Raw genomic sequence first — 19,734 nt, 5'->3', positions numbered from 1 at the left:
ACATCAATATGGAGTTTCAATAAACTGGACTTAAACTCTACGCAGCGTCATTTGAAACATTCCCAGCATCGCCCTGGGAAACTGAGTGATGCATCCCTATTGCCTCTCCTAGAAACCAGAGCACATTACCAGGACACAGTTTTCTTTGGTGCTGTCCACATATGGGTAATATTCCATAAAATACTACAGACAACTGTATTTATTTCCTCAGATGCAGAATGCAACAGCTCTGACCACATCACTTTACTGCTGAGACCGAGGAAACATAAGCCAAGATGGCGTAACGCCAGATTTGGATGTCCAAACTGCGCCAATGAAGCAAAGATTTTGAGATCAGTCAAAACCAACCAACAACCAAAGCATATCATCCCACGTGTGTCCCTCTGAGTGTTCGTTGGTTAGCCATGGTCATTGTGTCCAATTGTTCTTTTATTTTGTTTTTGTTTTTGTTTAAAATATTGTTGGAGCACATTTTGTTAAATGTTAAAGTAAATATGTGTAAAATCTGGTATAGTGTATGCTCTATGGGAGTTATCAAGTAGTCACATCTGTCTCCATACTTAAGCATTTGGTCAGAACAGAGCCAAAATACTCCCTCAAGGCTTGTCATTATTTTTTTTTAAATTGTATCCCAGACCGACCTGCTTCCATGCCCACTGAACACAAATCACAACTTGATTCGTCTGCATAAAGCACAGAGGACGGCATAAATTCTCTAAAGCTTTTCACATTCAAGTGTGTAATGTGGTGTGTGTAGTGGGCATACTCTGCGTGTCTTCTAAAAGAAATCCCTTTGGAACCAAATATCCATATGTAGACCAAAGGAAAAATAGACCTCCACACTCAATATGGGTTTTCTGGTATTACACTATCTGTAAACCATACAGCCAAGTCTACTGGAAAGCAAATTTATGCACACACGTCACAGTATCATGAATGTGTCCGTAGGCAAATTATTCTGCTTCTGCTTTGACAGCATTTTCTCAGAGCACACTGCTCACAAACTGACATATCTACACACTAGCACAGGAGACACCCTCTCTTTCGAACTGCAAGCCAAAAACACATACATACACTGATAATTATCCATGCAAATGAAGCCATTTCATCTAATGCAGGGGATGTGACGTCCACACAGGTGCATGACATGTTTTAGAAAAAGATGAGGAACTTGATACACGGCTTATACACATCACTCACATGTCCTACGCTCAGACAGGCTTGTGGTATATTAGGAGAACATGCAACATAAAGACAGCACAAAGGCAGCTGGACCTGACTGGTGACAAGACTCCCATTCATCACCATGCCCAGGGAGACTCTACATCCCTCCACAGTGACTGACACACACACACACACACACACACACAAACACACACACACACAGAAGCACAGCACACAAAAGCCCATGTCAGCATCACCAGTCGGTTGGTTACTTGTGTTCTGTGTGAGGGTGCGTCCGCGCCTGTATCCACATATATTATTCATTTGCATGCGAGCACATGAACAAAGTGTCTCTGGTAGGAGAGATAAGGGGCTTCTTTATTTCACTTATTCGCCTGTGTGTGAATGAATGTGTGCATGTGTGTGTTCTTCCAATCGTCTTTTAAACTGACCATTTGTTAAAAAGGGAGGAGTGGGAAACTATAAAGATACCAATAAGGGAAGCAAGAGGGTTTCTAGGACAAGGAAAAATAGAGGAGGCAGAAAAGAGGAATCACTCATAGGACAGAAGAATACGAGAAAGTGAGAAGAGAAAGGCACTGAAAGAGTAAGTAAGGCTCGGAGATGGGGAAGGAGCTCAATGGGGCTTATCGTTGTAATATTTTCATTTTAGTATACAGCCTTGAATTTATCAAGAGAGATTTGCAGAATTCAGTCACATCCGGTACAAGAAATCACGCCAGATTTGCCTTCCCATTCTAGCCCACAATACTTAGCATTCATCAACCCCATCAGTGCCAACAAGCCCAAACTGTCAGCACTCACAGTGGGTTTTATTCCATCTACAATCTGCTTCTTAAAAAAAACATAACACACACGCTGGCACAGGAATACAGAATTACACACACTCTCACACAAAAAAACATCTCTGGAAGAAAGGATTGGACAACACAAAAATCCATCTTTTCATACTTGCATGAAAAAATAACCCCCATTTTCTGGGCCTTCTTATCATCATCCTCCATCTACCTACGCCCAAATAAACTCAGAGTCTGGTCATTGGAGGGGCAGCAGACAGGGGATAAAGTGGGGACAATGTGATCAATGCTTCTTTACCAATCAACCATGTATTATATACTTACAGTATATGGGCTATAGTACCATAGGACAATAAAATCAGAGCAGCAGTTGCTGGGGCAGTGGCAGCTGAGGGGCAATCTTCGTTTTACTATTCAGAAGACCAACGGTGTAGCACATTCTTCTCATTTTGATCTCTGTCTTTTTGTTTTGTGCTTTTCACTGTATATCACAGGTCCAAACAAGTCCACCAGAAAAAGAAAAGAAGAGCCTCTATCACTCTGCATATACCAGCCATACACCTACTGTATATCCATTATACAAAGTCAGACATCGATAAAAAGGAAAATTAGTAACACAAATAAATTGAAATGATAGTGAAATTCTCAGTTTCCATATCTTAATGTTAAAAAAGGCTGCTAAAAAACGGGAGATTTAAAAGTAGACGCTCTGACAGTACACCTAATCTTAGCTAGTTTAAGACGGAACATGACTTCCTTGATCCAATGACTAAATGTTGGTGGAAAAAGGGTCGTTCAATTTAAACAATATCAGTCTCCCGGCCCAGGAGAACACAGAAGGCCAACATGGCAGCTTTGGATCAGTGGTGGTGGTCGCCTGCCAAACGAAAGGTTGGTGGGTCAATCCCCGGCCCTTAGTCCCATGTCGAAGTGGGACTAAGGGCCAGAAACTTGGGCAAGACACTGAACCCCGAGTTGGCCCTGATACTGCGGTGTGTGCGAGTGTTTAACTGATGAGCAGGTGGCACCATGTACGGCAGCCTCAGCCACAGTGTATGAATGCGTGTAAATGGTTTTCTGTACTATATAAAAGAGCTTTGAGTAGATGAGATTAGAAAAGCGCTATATAAGAACAGTCCATTTACATCTACATGCTTGTACCTACTGAGTAGTTGTAGTAGTAGTTTTCAAGTATAAATGACAAAAAATAAAACTTTTGGGAAAATCACATAATTTTTATCCATTCTTAAAATAACGTCAAGAAGTTGTCAATTAAGGAACATGAATAGCTTCTTAAAACAGGTATGAAAATCACACCGCATCGGTCAGAAAAATTGCAATTAGTTTAAAATCTTTATAAAATCAGGCTAAAAGATTTTCTAAAAGAACTTTGCTCCTGCTCCTAGAGGTTGACAGAAAAGCTGTATTTGGTGAACAATTCTGAAACTGTATGTATGTGCAGACACATAAAGAAGCTTCAGCAGACATCCTTACATATTTCATAAAAAAGCCATTAATGCATGCATGTATTCAGGGATTTGCTGTATCATTAACTCAATGTTTCAAGCAAAAAAGCTCAGGCTGCTATCTTGTAGGCTGAAACACAAATGGTACACTAACTGTATGAATAAAAAGAAAAAAACACACACGTCAATAATTGGGAGGGGGGAGGCTGACTAGCAGATGCTGTGTTGGTGGAAGATATGGCTTCTGTCCACCTCAGCATTTCTATACACTCAGTTATCTTCCCTCTCCACAGGAGGAGAGGTCATTCTTGCCTCTGCACAACAGTCCTCTTACCATTTCTGTTTTCCCCTTCTCCTGTCTCATTTATCTACTCCCCACCTCTATTTTTATATCCTTCCCCTTTAGCTTTCATCTTTTCTTTTTCCAGCATCCTCCTGCTTTTCCTTTTCCACTTCATCCCCTCCTTCGTTGACTGCTCCTCGTTGTCTACTGCGCTCTCGGTGGAACAGCCCATTCAGCAACAAAACAAAGCGGCCCGCAGCATCACACGCTGACTAATCAAGCAAGACCAGAATGCAGCAGCACTCACATGCACTCAACACCGGCATGATACTGGGCAGCACTGGCAGAGAAAGGTCTGTCATATTAGGGAGGATTCCTTGGAGAAAGGTTGCAGAGATTAAATGTGCATGAGACAATACTACCTAGATTTGGTAGCTGATAAGCCCTAAAGGTAATTTTGATTCCAAAGGCTTGGTCTGTGTTTACATTTGCCTCATGGACATAGTGAAGAGAATGAGGTTGACAGTACAAAAGGCTGTAACCACCAAGGTAAAGAGGAGTTGGTAAGGAGGGCTAAAGGAGGGCATGAGGGAGAGGCAAAAGGATAATGTGAAGAAGAAAATTCTCTGACAGGCCATCCCCAGTGAGGCAGCTCATTCATGACGATGATGAAACCCAACAATGGTCAGCTGCAATCTCCTCTTGTATAGAGGATGAGCGTTTACAAGCTAGCGTGCCAGCCAGCTCCTCCGCAAAGGAAAATAACTGCTGTTCAGCTTCTCGGAAAAATCAAAACACAACAAAAAAGCCGGTCCTGCAAAATGTAAAGATAGGACAGGTATTTAAACATGCCACAGCAACAACAGGGGGCCACATCAAGGGCAAGAAAGTTGGAATCACTCATCCACCTACACGATAAAAAAAAATATTCATACACATGGCCAGGGCACAGATTTGTCCCATGGTGGGATTAGGGAGGGGAAGTGTGTTACTGATATGAGAAACACATCCTCTTACTGCAAGAGGAAGGGCTTAAGAAAAGGGAAGACTGTGGAAGCAGAACTGCTGCAGAGATGGAAATGTGCTAAAAGACAACAGACTCTGCCAAGTAACTTGTAGCATGTAGCATTCACCACTCCCTGGCTTCGAACCTTCTGATTTCTAAACAGAAGCAATTAGTGCCAAAACTCAGAAAAAGCCCTCATTACTGTACATTTATTTAGTTTTTTGTGCCTTGCTGTTGAGGAACTTCATCACAGAAGTGTACGTAGGTCAACTTCTCTGTCAAGCTAACACTGGATCCAGAACATGGACATGGCAGGAGGTGTTTTCCTAAAATGTTTTACATGTAATATTTCCCAATGCTATTGTACGTATGGATGGATGGATGGATGGATGTAGGAATGTATCTATTAATCCAAATGAAATTATTTCAGAGTTTTAGTCTCCCAAACTGCAGTTTTAATAAACTTTACCCTATATCTCTTCCATTTTGACTTTTCCTATGACCTAGGACCCTGACCTGCAAAGCTACATGGAAAGAGAACTAACTGTTACATGAAGAGAAACCAGCCAACAGAGTGTAGAATATAAAGCACAGGCATTAAAGGAATAGTTTGACATTTTGCGTATTCCCTTTTTTCCCTGAGAGTTAGACAAGAAGTTGAACACCAGATATATAACTGGTATCGATCTAACTCTCGCAAGACGGTCAATAAGTACAATTCCCAACATGTCGGAATCAGCCATTTATAAGATCTCAAATTTCTCAAAAAGTATAATTTTGAGTAAATGATTTTCTGAAGGCTTTCAGACAACATGTCCCTTTCCGAGTTCCAACCTTCAGATTCACTTGTTCTGGTGCTAAGCAGGAACATTTCACTGCTCTATAGGAACAATTGTACTGCAAAATTGTCATAACGTGTTTAAAGGTTGCACTGTAGGCAGGATAGAGCATCTGGGTACGTTGCAAGACATTAATGGAGTTAAAAGGAAAGAGTGGGACGACAAGGAGGCAGAGAGGGCAGAGTGCGCGCCGAGGACGAGAGAGATGGTAGGCAGCAGAGAGGGGACTGTGGTGATGAGACCGAGAGGCGTGAGTGATGGTGTGGAGTAGAGGAGACTGTGATGGTAGGATGGGATTTGAGTCTTTTAAGTTCATTAGTTCCGCCTCAGTCTGGGGTCTGTAGATTATGTCTAATTAAGAAGCTTAACATGGCTTAAAAAGCACCACACAGAAAGCACAAGAGCCTTATCTGTCAACCTGCTCAAATGATTCTCCGCTTCTCCTTTTCTTCCCGTGGCAGGCTAACATAAATTCCCTTTGCATGGCCTTTATGCAAGAGAGATTAGAGGCTCTGACACCGGCGCGAGCTGGATAGCTAGCAGCCGCAGCGATAGCCGTGTGGGCTGCGGAGAGAGGGAGAGAGCATGTGTGGCGAGCCGTGGGGAGGCACAGGTGCAGGCAGATGCTTCCTCTCAGACTGCAGGAGGAGAGAGAGTTGATAAAGAAGGGAGGGGTTCACCAAACAACAGCGCTCCAGTCATTCTAATTAGTACTGATACACCATCCAGAGTCTTCTCATTATCAGAGTTTGTAACAATACATCACCAACCGGGCAGGAACATTAACACCAGTGTGGTCCAGGTAACAATCAAAATTTCCAGGTGATTTGATGAACAGCTGAATAAGCCAAAGGGGCGTGATATTCCAAAACATTGACTAGGATAACATTAGCACGCTACCATTCCAGGTTTGATCAAGTTATGGAAGTATTCTGGTTCTGTATTGTGCATGTAAAAGCATGTCTTGGCATGAAAAGCCTGGATGTGCTGGCTGCAGTACTCTGATAGAAATCAAGTTCTAGAAAAATGTAATGGGGAGAATAAATGATGATGAGAAGAACAGTTAGTTGCAGAAGCAGTGATGATTTAGACACTGAAATGGAGCCCAGACATCTGTAATGTGAAAGGTAAACGCTGCCATCTTCCATTTAACTGGTGATCTGGTAGAACGCTGTATGCAGGAGCGGTATCCAAAACCCAGAAACCAAAAGGGGTCCTAAACTGCGTAGGTAACTCAGTGGGTATGGAAAAGACAGAATGTTGAAATATCATCAAAGCAAGATCAAGAGATATGAATGACAAGGTTGCTCATGTTCCTTGTGAACGTCTTATCTTGAACATGATCAAAGCCAGCATATGAATCAAAACTGCTTTGCATGTAAACATTACAACAAAATATAAATTAGAGGCAGATCTCCCACTACTTCGATGGATAGCTTATGACAGACACCCAAATACTCTTGACCAGAGAGTCCATCAATGGATACCGAGTGGAATAACAGCACTGTGTACAGTAAACAAGGCCAGGAATTTCACGAGTTTTCAAGCTATGAAACCAAACTTCCAGGATTATTTCAGATAATTACAATTAAAGGATTTTTATGTGAAGTAAGTAAAACCAAAAGCAAACTCGGAAAAAAATGGTAGAAATAGAACTATTATAGGAATAGTCAATTAAAAGGAAGTTCAGAGTAACATCTATATTATACCAGCAACTGATGGAGAGGAAGAGAAATACAACATCATATGTCAAGTGGGAAAAAGAGCTAAGTATGAATATTTCTGGGGAAGACTGGTTGCATATACGGAATACACAACAATCTACTACATTTTCACAATATCTGTTTAAAATTCTGTTAGCAATTTGTAAAAGAGCCATTACAAAAAAGATGTTACAGACAACATGGTTGTGTTATTATTTATGCCTTTGGTATATATGTCATAAAACTTTAACAAATAAAAAGTATAAATAAACTAACTAACAGTAATAATGGTAGAAACAACCTTCTCCAAACAGATATTTCTGCGGGTCTGGGTTACCATGAATATAGTTTGGTGAGACACCTCATCACAGCAATAAAACACTTTGAATTAAAAAGTGTGTGTGTAGCCAGACATGCCTGGCTGCCATAAGTCATCGCAGTGCGACTTGTTTAATGTGACTGCAGAGCAGTTGGAGGTAGCTGCAACAAAACACAGGTCGTCACTGGAAGTTTGGCTCCAATCGGCTTTCCATACCAGGCAACATTCCCCTCCTCGGGCTCACAGGTAGACAGAAACATTCCCTTGGTTAAATTACATCTTTTGTCACACAAGAATAAAACCCACATACAAAAAAAACAATTCCATCTAATCCACTATTGAGGCAGGATTTACGGTATTATCTTTTGTGTGATTTCAGACTGGGCAGAGCAAGATGGCCACCCTCAAAACTGGTCTATCTTGTTAAGATTTTCAAACACACCGGGGGATTGAGGACAGTGTTCACACATAGACGGACTGCAAAGTGCCGATGTCGTACGAGTAGAGCGAAATCAATGACACACTAACCAGACGGCTGACTGTTGGCGGAATAGGCAGACGGACCGATTACCTTGGCGGGTTGGCCAATGAAAATTGCCTCGGAACACACTGAAGCAAGGCCGACTGCTGACAGCGGCTGATTGGACGACCACGTCATGTGGGTCTGGGTTCTCCAGAAATTTAAAAGCCAGACTGTCATGGGGGCTTGTTCAAAATGCCATCTCCTATTTTACTAAAATAGATCATCTTTCTGCAAACATTTAAGCGAGAAATAGGCCATGCAGTTGCTGTATATGTCTTAATTGTCGATCAACAATGGTCAGTTTAAAAGATTTGTCAGATCGAGCATGGCAGGCGGCACGGAACACACCAGACAGACGAGTCACCAGCCTCGCCAGACTGTCCGACGGCCGATTATCGGGTTGGTGTGTCAGAACCTTTACGTAAACAGACTCATCTCATTCACTCCAGGTACAAGGCCCCCGGGCAGAGAAAATCTGATTTGCTGCAGACACACAAATAGGTGCACAACATGAAGTATTTACATAATAAAAAATAAAAAAAATGAAAGAAAGAGGAGGAGACAGAAGTAAAGGCCAACAGCTACAGAGTGGAGAAGAAGAGAGCAAGGTAGCGATTAAGAGATAAAGTCAAAGCCTGACTGATGTGGTGAAGAGAAAGAGAGTGCGGGACTTGGAACGGAGGGAGAAATGAAGAGAGAGCTGCTATCTGATAGAAGGGATTTGCCCTTCCCTGGAACAGTAATTTACTAAAGCCATTCTACAGAGGCCCATCAGTGGCGATCGGCTGGCAGATTACAAGACAAAACCTCATGCCTCGCTTTCCCCCCAGCCAATCAGAGGCAGGCAGCGAGCACAGGGCAGAGGATAAAGGGAGGACACAGAAAGGGAGGGGCAAAATTTCCTGTCGCTGTCTGTTGAATTTAGGGAGGCCACATAACACAAACATGCATGCAGAATACATACGAGAGATTGGACTGGAGTCAGAGCTATTACTGCTGCATTTTACCCACCCTGAGGAAACAGCAGCTAACACTGCTTAGTGGCAAGAGCTGGAGATTTGTCATTTATAATCAGTTTTCTGCTCTTTACTCTGCACTCGCTTGTGCTTTTTGCAGTTTGTATCCTGCCCCGAAGGCCGTCACAGCATTCCTCTGTTGGTCCAGTCACTCTCCCCTTGTCCGTCCTCCCTCCCTCCCTCCCTCTCTCTCTGCCCCCTCCCCATCCCTCTCTCAATCTCCCTGTCTACATGCACTGCAGAGGCCTGTCAAGTGTGCCCCAGCTGTGCAAGCAGTAGGAGCTGTTTACCATGGTACATCATCAGGGAGCCACGGGAGCACCGCCCTGTGCCCAACACTGTCGCGGAGCTCTCACAACCGCATTTCGCACATGATGTTGAATATTATAGGCCCTCTGAACAAGTCAACGACCCAGCGTGCAGTAAAACAACCTTTCCTGGCAAACTCACACAGCATGAAAGCAACTCTCAACGTGTCTTATTCTTGACAACTATGTAGCAAAAAGAAGGAAACTCTGGAGAATACAAAATACTGCTCACAATTCCATAAATTCAAATCTGTTGACCTTGTGGTGTACCAAATGGTTCCAGTAGCTTATAGATACACATACACACACCCCCATGACTGAGCTCTTCTTGGCAATACAGGCTAACCATCGACATCCTGTGTCTCCCTCTTTAGCCCCAGCATGTGAAAAAAACAAACTAAGTCAAACAACAGAGGAGCTGTTCCTTCCCTCTCTCTGCCATCACCATTTCCTGTCTTCACCTTTGGAGCTGCTGCCCAACCTCACAAGACCCCAGAGGAATCCCGGGGGGCCCCATGGTGAGGATGGACATCACCCACCCATGTCTCCTGTCAACTATGACCTCTGGAGGGAGGAGGGACAGCAAGGGAGGAAAAGGCAAGGCCCGGGATACCCTCAGAGTTGCACAATTTCCTCGAATCTGATCCACTATGGCCAAACACTGCAACACTGGGGACAGAAAGAGGATGGATTTACATTGTCATGTTGTGGATGGGAGTATCTGAGATATGATCATGTTGAAATAGTTTCAAGTCTGACATGTGTGCTCATGTGTAATACCTTGAGTTGTGGTTCAAGGGCAGGTTAAACTAGTCTCAGGCACTTGTTTGGTTCATTCCACTAAAAAAGCACACAAACAAGAAGAGCCCTGCAATCAAAACAGCATGACTCAAATAATCCGACATGTTGATGGCTACACCTAAGCTGATGGCTCCGATATTCTTTTTGACCCTTTTCTTTTTACAATTCTTCACTTTCTTCTACCTCTTTTTTTCTTTAAAGTCTTGCTATTCAAAATCACTTTTTTTCCGGTTCTTCATCTCCGGGACACACGCCTTGAACAACATATACACAGCAGGTGGTAGAAATAATAGAAGCATCAACATCCCTATAATGATAGCTTTGGTGTTGTTTCTGGCAGAAGTCTGACAGGAAACTGATAAAGGCAAGGTAATTGCCAATTACTGCTATCAAAGGGATGCTGAATGTTTTTAAAATTACAATGACAAACCACTTGTCCCAGACAAGACCAGAATCATGCCTAGCTTTGTTTAAAATCATTACTTTAAAAGATTTCACTGACATACTCAATACATAATTCATGGTTAGGATAAATCATTACCTTAGCCTGCTCAGACTATACTTCAGTAGAGACGCTGAATGGACTTCAACTTAAAAACTCAAACAACTCATTCTTCTCAAGCTGCCTTAATCACTAATTTTCAATTTTCAATTTTGCTTATTTGCAGTGGCTGTGTTTAAAACCTCGAATGGGTATTGTTGACGGAAGCAGAGACGTATTAACTGCTCTGATTGGACTAAAGATTTGTTGGCTTGACTGTTCACATGTTTCAACATATGCTGCTTTTTGGACGCAACACTTTTTGTTAAATCTATCCGCTCCCTTGATAAGTGAAGACTAATTCAGGCTATGGATTACTAATATTACTGGTGTAAAAGCACATCTATTCTCTAATAAAGCCCTTTTGGATAATTTATTTTGAATATTATGTCAGTAAACATTTAATTATCTAAGATGCACCACAACCATAATACAACGTCTCTTAACTTGTTCAAGGTCTTTCTTAAGATATTTCTTCTTAGTGACCAGATATGATCAACAACTGAGAACAAACGTAATTGTTAATCAGCATTTACCACGATGATTGCTTGACGAGTATACCATTGGTCATTCAGAGACATTCGTGATAAATGCCTTTTAGGAGCAACTGCATGACTGAAAACAAAGTGGCCTGCATGTGCAAAAACTCTCTGGATAGTTTCCATGTTGGTTGGAATCCTCTAAGATCAAAGTGGCTCAATGCCGTTGAACAATATGACAACATTTTCTATTATACTAGTATAATAATCTCTATACTACATGGTGTATTGCATGCTTTTTTCTACCTTTTTACAAGAAAATCTAAACAGTTCAATTTAAAAATACATTTTAAGGTTCAGGCACTAATTTTTTTTAAAGGGGGAGTTTACCAAATTTCTATTTTTTATGGCGAGGGGAGTAGTACACAGCCCATAAAAACAGTTGCTGCCTCTGGTGGAGCTTGAACCCCTCATTGGTTGCATTATGGGAAATGTAGGATCCAGTGTATTAGGAGCTTGACCCAAACTAGAGACAAAACGTCAGTGCCTCCGTTATAGAAATTGTAATTTGTAGAACCATTATCTTTTAAAGCTGCCCCTACATTTATGGAAATGAATAACCCAATTGTTGCAGTAGCCCTTTAAAATACAATGAATCATGTTCTCATGACTTGAGCAGGTTAATTAAACATTTCATTTCTAAATATCATATCTACCTGAACAAATAGCAGAATTCAAATGTTAATGCTGCCTTCCCTCTGCGCCTACCAAAGACATCCCAACTCTGGCATTACAGTAGAGATAAGGTCCTTGTTGAAATCTAAAACTGCTTTGACACTGTAACGGATTTAAAAAAAATGAACATCCAATAAGTCATCGAGAACGGTGCCAATGTTAATGGCTTGCCAAAGTTTTGATATTCATGTTCCACCAAAGGCTCCCCTCTCTCCATCTCATTTACTTCCGGGCAGTCACATTATTTAAGATACAGGCCCAGCTTGTCCAGACCTGACAAACTGCATTCCCAACAACCTTTTCCCTCATAGAGCAAAAAGGTCTGCATTTTCTTCTCTCCAATGACTGTGACTAATACAAGCCGTGGTGTGGTGAGGCTGTCCTCTCCCTGAACAACCCTCAAACTAAAAACAACTCCAAGAAATGTTTACACTCTTTTTACCCTTGTTTCCTTTACTTTTATCTTCACAGCGTAGGACATACTGTACATGGAAGTCAGCATAGAAACAAAGGAAGAGGCAAGACTGGTTCAGACTCAGGTTTGTGGTTTGTGGGGATCTGCAACCACAGATGATGTATTCAAAGTATTATTAGAAATAGAAACATCAGCAAAAACTACTCTGCAACTGTCTTCATTCTGAAACATTTAACAGTCTCACATTTGACTCACGAACAGTAACTTTAATAGGATACACAATCTCACACTTCTACTATATTAGGCACTGTGTGACCTCAACTGTGCTTACAGTTTATTCAGTGTAAATCTGATTGCAACATGATGAGTTTTCTAATCTTGAGCTGACACGAGAGTGTGAAATACATTTTGAATGTAAAAAGCCACAAATGTGAGTAAAGGGTGGTGAATTGAGACATTTCTCCAGTTCTCATCAGGAATGTTACAAAATGGTGGATCTTCAGGAGCTGCTGGAGCACGGCAACAGGAAATGAACTCTGACATAAGAGCTATGGACCTTGGGGCCCCAACTGCATCCTGGGAAATATGGCACTGAGAAGAGAAATGACCCATGTCACCCCCATGGAAAACCCAACTCAGAGCTAAATCCAGTTACAATCCTCTAAAATGGCACACTGACTGGATATAGATCTTTATAGCATTCAAAGCAGCCTTCATCTTATGCCTCAAGATTCAAACATTTAGGTGATTCATCACTAAGTCACAATTGTTTATTTAGCACAAACCCATGTGCTGTTTGGCCAACAGCAGTAACAATCAGTATAACAAGGTCAAAACCAGGCCAACACGGAGACTGGCATGCTGGCGGAAATTGAGGTCTGTCTTTCATGCAGGAGAAGCCAACCAGCACCACAATAAAGACAGCAAACAAGAAAAAAAGGGTTGTGGGTAGATACAGAAAACGACAGAATGACGACCATCCTAAGATAACATAACGCTGTACCATTTGGCTTGGGCTGCTTTGGGTGTGCCTCCTCTATCGGTGAAATCCATCTTTTCCCTTGGCGCTGCCGTTAGTCGTCGCTCTCTGTTTTACGGCTGTTTTTTTCCAGCCGTGAGACAATTGTATGGACATGATTAGCTAAGTGGTGGCTGGATGACAAGCAGTGGTGCTGCGATCAATAACGGCAGGCCAAGCCATCCACAGGCTGAGCGGTGCTTACTCATCAGCCCTGGGCTTGCATGAGCCGTAGCTTGGGCCAGAAACTTGGACTGAGCCAGATAAGGGATGTGGAGGTGTCCGGGGCTCGCTGCCTGTGATAACAAATGGCTATGAACAGCCACCTTATCTTCTCACCTTAAAGAGGATATGATGTCCACTGTCACACAGCTGCCTAACGGCCAGAACTACGCTGACAGTTATGTTATAAGGGTGAGGAGGGGTCAGCCACTGTTTACATTGTGTGTGCGGGGTTTACACACACACACACACACACACACACACGTTTTCATACCGTTGTGTCCTTGTATTAGCCATTTCCAATGCTAATTTCCAAACAAAGTTGGGCAGCATCATCCATGAATACCAAACAATAACAGCCACCTAATGATTTGGAAATGTTAAAATGCCTGGGGCTAGCTCAAAGTTAAAAATCCCTAATCACAACATTATGAAAAATGCCCCATTGTCAAAATACAAAGGTTTTGAGCGTTCCTGTATGTGTGAGAGAGAGATAGCGTCAGCACATGTTCACTGGGGAGATGCCAAAGGCCACCACATTGGTGGCCAGATCCCCCTAAAGTGGCATCTGAGACAAACATCTAGTGACAAGGTGCTGCCCTTCCTGTGTCCCTAACCACAGCTGACAATAGCATTGCACTGTGCTCCAAGGACAGCAACTTTGAGGGACGGACAGAGCCAGGGGGACAGAAATGGAAATGTTCCGTGACATTGTGAAACAGACAAGAAAGAGAAGAAAGAAGCATTGGGCCAACAACAGCAATGATAGAGCAGAGGAGAAGTTGGAGAAAACCTTGGGGTTGAGTGGGGCACTTTTCAAAGGCCTCCGGTTGTCTGCAGGCCCCTTTTCCCATTTCCCACCCCTCTACTTCTGTCACTTTCTTTTCTTCTCCGATGCGTATCAGTCTGTGATTACACCTGCCAACTTTAATTAGGAAACGTTAAAAAGTAGGACACCTCACTGCCTCCCACTCTCCACCTCTCTCTTCTCTGCTGGTGTACGAAGACACGTCCAATAAGGTTGTCAGAACACTGGGCAGAACAGAAGCAGCATGTAAGAGACATCATGATAAATAGACAACACGGCGGGATAACAAACAAACTAAACATGTTCCTGCGGTGTCAACATGAATTAACCATGAGCATTATTAACATACACGTACCTGAAGCGATTTTAATTTGACAGGGCACGATGTAAACCCAAAGAGACAGTGACGACTTCCAGTGGAGGGACTATTAAGTATATATATATATATATATATATATATATATATATATATATATATATATATATATATATATATATATATATATATATATATATATATATATATATATATATATATATATATATATATATATATATATATTGATATATATATATTGATATATATATATTGATATATATACAGTATATATATATACTGACTTCCTGCACACAGTTTGCCGTTTGCAAACTGCCAAATACTCAAATCCCTCCTGCGTTATGTTTCAATAGACACCTAATCTTTTTATGGCTAATGTGTAAAAAAGGAAAAGAAAAAAACAAATAGCTTGTAGTCAGTCACACACACACAACCTATTGCTTTTGATTACAATGTTTACAGAACAGTTAGGAGAGGTGGTGAGGTAAGAAAGTTGGAATATTACACCTGACAGGAGCAGCCCGGCTTCATAGATAACACCCCAACCTTAGACTGTCTCAGTCACACCAAAGTTGCTGTTACTGGAGCCTTTTTTCTCCATTTCCAGAGGAAATTAATCCGACTGATGATACCCAGAACTAAATGTGTCCTATTGACATGTTCCAAAGTAGGTAATCAGAGAGAAATGTTTCTTCATATATATTAAATCCAGCACTCCACCTCTCTCTTCATTTGAACAGGATGGGAAAGGAAAGACATGCATTGTTGCTGGACTGATGAGTTTCCTACTGAACCAACAAGTTTGGTGAGAGTACACACAACTAGTCCTGCAGCTATTGAACGGAAGAAGGTGTGCTGGCACCCGCGGCACCTGCCGTCTTTCAGAATGGCAAACGTGCAGAGTATAGACATTGGTAGAGAGTACTTACACGGTAAACTATCGTCTGCATACTGGAAGTGTTTCCAACAGCAATGGCTAAGTTTATTCTCATTAAGGTGGTTACATTAAGCTTTTTTCTGATTTGGCTGTTATTCTGATTATAAGTTTAACAAAGTAGGCTTGTTTCTCTCCTCTGATTCTTCCCTCACTTTTGACCCTTAGCTCTTCTCTCCATGCCCCCACCCCCTAACCACACAACCAGACATCGTAGTTGGACTTCCTACAGGAAACCCAGGGGCGCCACAAGGGAGATTCTCCAGAGAGAAAGTAAAACAATGGCATAGGGAACTTCTCCTACTGACTCCAGCCCAATTTAGGCAATGAAGCCTGGAGGCTCGAGACTGAGATGAGGGTAGGTCAGCACGACAGGTTAAGACAAAAATGAAAACTAAGTGTTGGGTTAGTGTGGGAAATATGTGACTGTGTGTAGGTGTCCACAGACTACAAACATCCTTTAATAGTTGTGTAGGTGGATTTCAGGATTGTCTCTCTTTGTTCTTGAGGGTGAGAGGTGTCCAGTGTCTACAGCCTTTCAAAATCCAAAGTGCATTCAGCGTAAACACTGAGTCACTCGAAAACAATCAAAGGCCATTATACTCTTAACATTGACATGTAATGGGACGTTATGCATGACAAGGCTCTTTTTTCAGACCAGTCACCTACACAATCTACAATAATCGGGAGGACTTAAGTTTGAAGACACTGTGCTGCCAGTGGTACAAACGTTTTGCATGTGATCACAGCGGCAGAAGTCCAACCTATTGAACTCTAGGTAGTGGTCTCATTTCATTGGCAGTGACTCAATCATAATATCTTATCTACAGACGTGCTGAGTCATGGTATTCAGCTGTGGCCAATAGCCAAGCAGCAGGGTTAGTTATGGCTGTCATTGATTGGTTGATCCCTGAGCACAACACTGAAAGGGCACATACCAGGGACACAGCCTGAAGCAGAAACTGGCAGCCTGCGTTTTACTTTACTCTCTCATTCTTGGAGCTTTATTTCTCCTCCAACTGACTACCTACTTTGTTGTGTCACGCCCTAACTGTTCCCAGTTTCTCCCCTTATGTTCCCTCTCTGCAGCTCTTCCAAATTACCATAGCCCATTAGCCTTGTCCTTCTGTTGTGTAATTGTATCTGAAAGCGCAAAACAGGGCCGCTCGCGTCCAGAGGTCACCATTCCTCTGTGGCTTACATCCTGGTCCTCCATCTCCATGGTCACCGTGCTTCCAAACACTGTCTTTTCTTTTTTCTTTTTTTGGTAAGAAATATGAAGGCTAGTTAAAATCTCAACAGAGCCCTATGGCCGCCATTCAAACCATTCATCTTATCTAAAGCCCTTACTTTCCACTAGGATTACCCATTAATAATGCATTTGTATTGGAAAAGCAATCCCATAATCAGGTGGGCTTGGGCTGGAGAGCAACGGCAATCTTTATTACTGATTGATTTCAATTTAAAAATGACTTTCAAACATCTTGGGTGAACCATTTGTTATAAAAATGCTTGTGCATAGGAATACTAGTGTTATTTTCACATCATGTCGTTCCCTTAAAATATTAACTAAAGGCACAACCACCATTGCTGGTCTGGGGTCAGTTCCATCGTACATAATTTGGCCATTCAGGATATGGAGTTCAACTGGCTCGAAAACAGAATAGGGGCAAACTACAGAGGCCTTTATATCAAGCTGTCCCCATCTGAAAATTTGTAATGAGCATGGGAGCTGAAACAGTGGGGAGAGAAGGGAACCTCAGTTCAAATGAGGCAGGCACACTTTCTAATGGAAATTCAGATACAATCATCCCAGAATGCACTTCTCTCTGCCTAATAATCGGCCACTAGAACAAGGCAGCCATTGAGAGGATAGTGACTGTAATCTGGTCCACCAAACTCCAAAGCTGCCCGCTATAATTAGCTCCTTTCTCCATCAAACACAGGCTCACACTGACTCCCAAGCAAACTTCTCCTGTAATACAAGGGAAAGAAGAGATTTAGCGAGGGGCAAATTTTCAGACAAGTGGCTCTATTTTCCATCCTCGGCATATGGAGTCACCCTGCGCTGACAGGTATGCTAGCTGTGAAATCAGGCCACCGTTTCATTTAGCTTCACAGTGGTTTGTGGAAATAAAAGCTTTAGTTGACATGGAAATAATATGGTATGGGTATTGTTTTTAAATTGAGTTATATTAGAAGCCAGAAACACATTGTTCCTTATCAAAATAACTCACAGCTGGGCTTACTGATTTAGAACATGATTCCTACTAAAAGGGCTCAAGTACTTGAGCCCTTGTAAGTAAGTATGATTTCCCCATTTGATTACTGGTTTGGTGTTGAGAAGTCAAGAATTATTAGAATTAGACTTGATATAAAGAGAGTAAATATCCCTCCACTGTTTTTGTTACAAAGCATGCCAAACCCTGTGTGTATCTGTCCACATAATATGGGACAGAATCTCCCTTCCAGGGCCATCATCAAAGGATGTATCTGCATCTCTGGCCTACATCCTGATGAACAAAGCCTGCCCTCCTCTAATCCCAGGAACATGTTCTAGTCCAGGACTCACAACACGATCCGCAGCCCAGAGGCAGACACACAGACGGGTGAGCGGGTGTGCTGGCAGCTAGCCTGCTGCCTGGGCAAATGGCACGGCTATTAGGGGGAGAAGAGGCTTCCTGGAGAGGTGTGACTGCACTGCAAAGGGCCCAATCAAGCAGAGAACAGAAGTGCTGACAGCTGCTAATGCATTTACCTGAGAGCAAAGAGACTGTCTTGCCGAGCAATGTGTGTGCACGTGTGTGTTTACTCCCTCCATGGTCGTCCAAATAAGGTTGATTAAGATCAAAGAGAGATAAACCCACTAGCACAGCCAGCAAATGTTGGGTTCTGAGTCGACTTATTTGCTTGGAAAGGGCCGTGAATCTACATCAGCATGTATCCAGTCTCAAATGTCAAAGTTCCTGTTTTGAAAATGTCCCCTCTATGTGGCAGTGACACAGCAGAGCATGCTACAACCCTACTGGGCATCTCCATGTTCAGACCATATCGCAATCCTACACAGACACCCCCCACAAACACACTTATGTTACTTTCTGAAGTCTTCCACAGTTGATCTTAAATCAATACTCCAGAAGCAGGTAGAAATATCATTTGGGAAATCAAAGAACTGAAGTCCAGTTGAAGGACTCTGACAAATTGAAAGAGGGAGTGGCTAGCAATGGCCACTTTGCAGCGGCAGGGAGATTAAGCCATGACACACCGGTGACAAGTTCTGGCACACAAATTTTGATCTATAGCAGTGTTTAAGTGTTATAATTCTGGCACCTTAATCAGTCTCATCTAGAAATCTTAGAACATGGAGGGGTAGACATGCAGCATCTTGACAGTGAAGGTAAATATCCCCACCTGAGACATTTAGCCTAATTGTTGGAAAAATACACATACGTATGCTGTATGTCCTGTTTTAGAAGATTTGAGTCATTTGTGTGACAGGTACAGTTAAACCGGAACTGAGCGGTTAAATCCCGGCAGGGCGTACGCACAGTCTCTGACTGTGTCACCAGGAAGCCCTGTTCAAGCAGCTTCGTTGTAAAGTTAGTGGGACATTTAACAAGAGAGAAAACAATCAACAACAACAAATTTAAGATCTAAGGTCAGGACCTAAACCTGATGAGTAAATTGCTAATTGCTAAAAAATGTCCTAAAAGAAGCCAAGGCACAATTTCACAAAAGTTCATTCATAATTCACTTAAATGCTATTTTAATCCAGGAGATGATCAGAGCATTATTAAATGCACAAAACATGCAACATGAACCGGTTGCTTGCCAGCATAGTCCAACCCAAACATCCCATTCCCTCTCCACCAATTGAAAGTCCTTATTGCTCATTATATTCAAGGCATACAGGGGAGTTTCTCCAGGCCTTACAAGATCAATGCATTCCAGGTGTTGTTGTACAAACAATTTTTGGACAAGATCCATTATAATCACCCC

General features: G+C 42.2%; 1 protein-coding gene across 1 annotated transcript in view; it reads right to left on the bottom strand.

Annotated features, from left to right (window-relative positions):
- arhgap35a (Rho GTPase activating protein 35a) overlaps positions 1-19,734 on the bottom strand; it is a 58,010-nt gene that overhangs the window by 37,260 nt on the left and 1,016 nt on the right. The window lies entirely within an intron of this gene.

The sequence above is a fragment of the Etheostoma cragini genome, chromosome 3 (assembly GCF_013103735.1).
Source record: "Etheostoma cragini isolate CJK2018 chromosome 3, CSU_Ecrag_1.0, whole genome shotgun sequence".
NCBI lineage: Eukaryota > Metazoa > Chordata > Actinopteri > Perciformes > Percidae > Etheostoma > Etheostoma cragini.
This window is presented reverse-complemented; position numbering and strand designations above follow the sequence as displayed.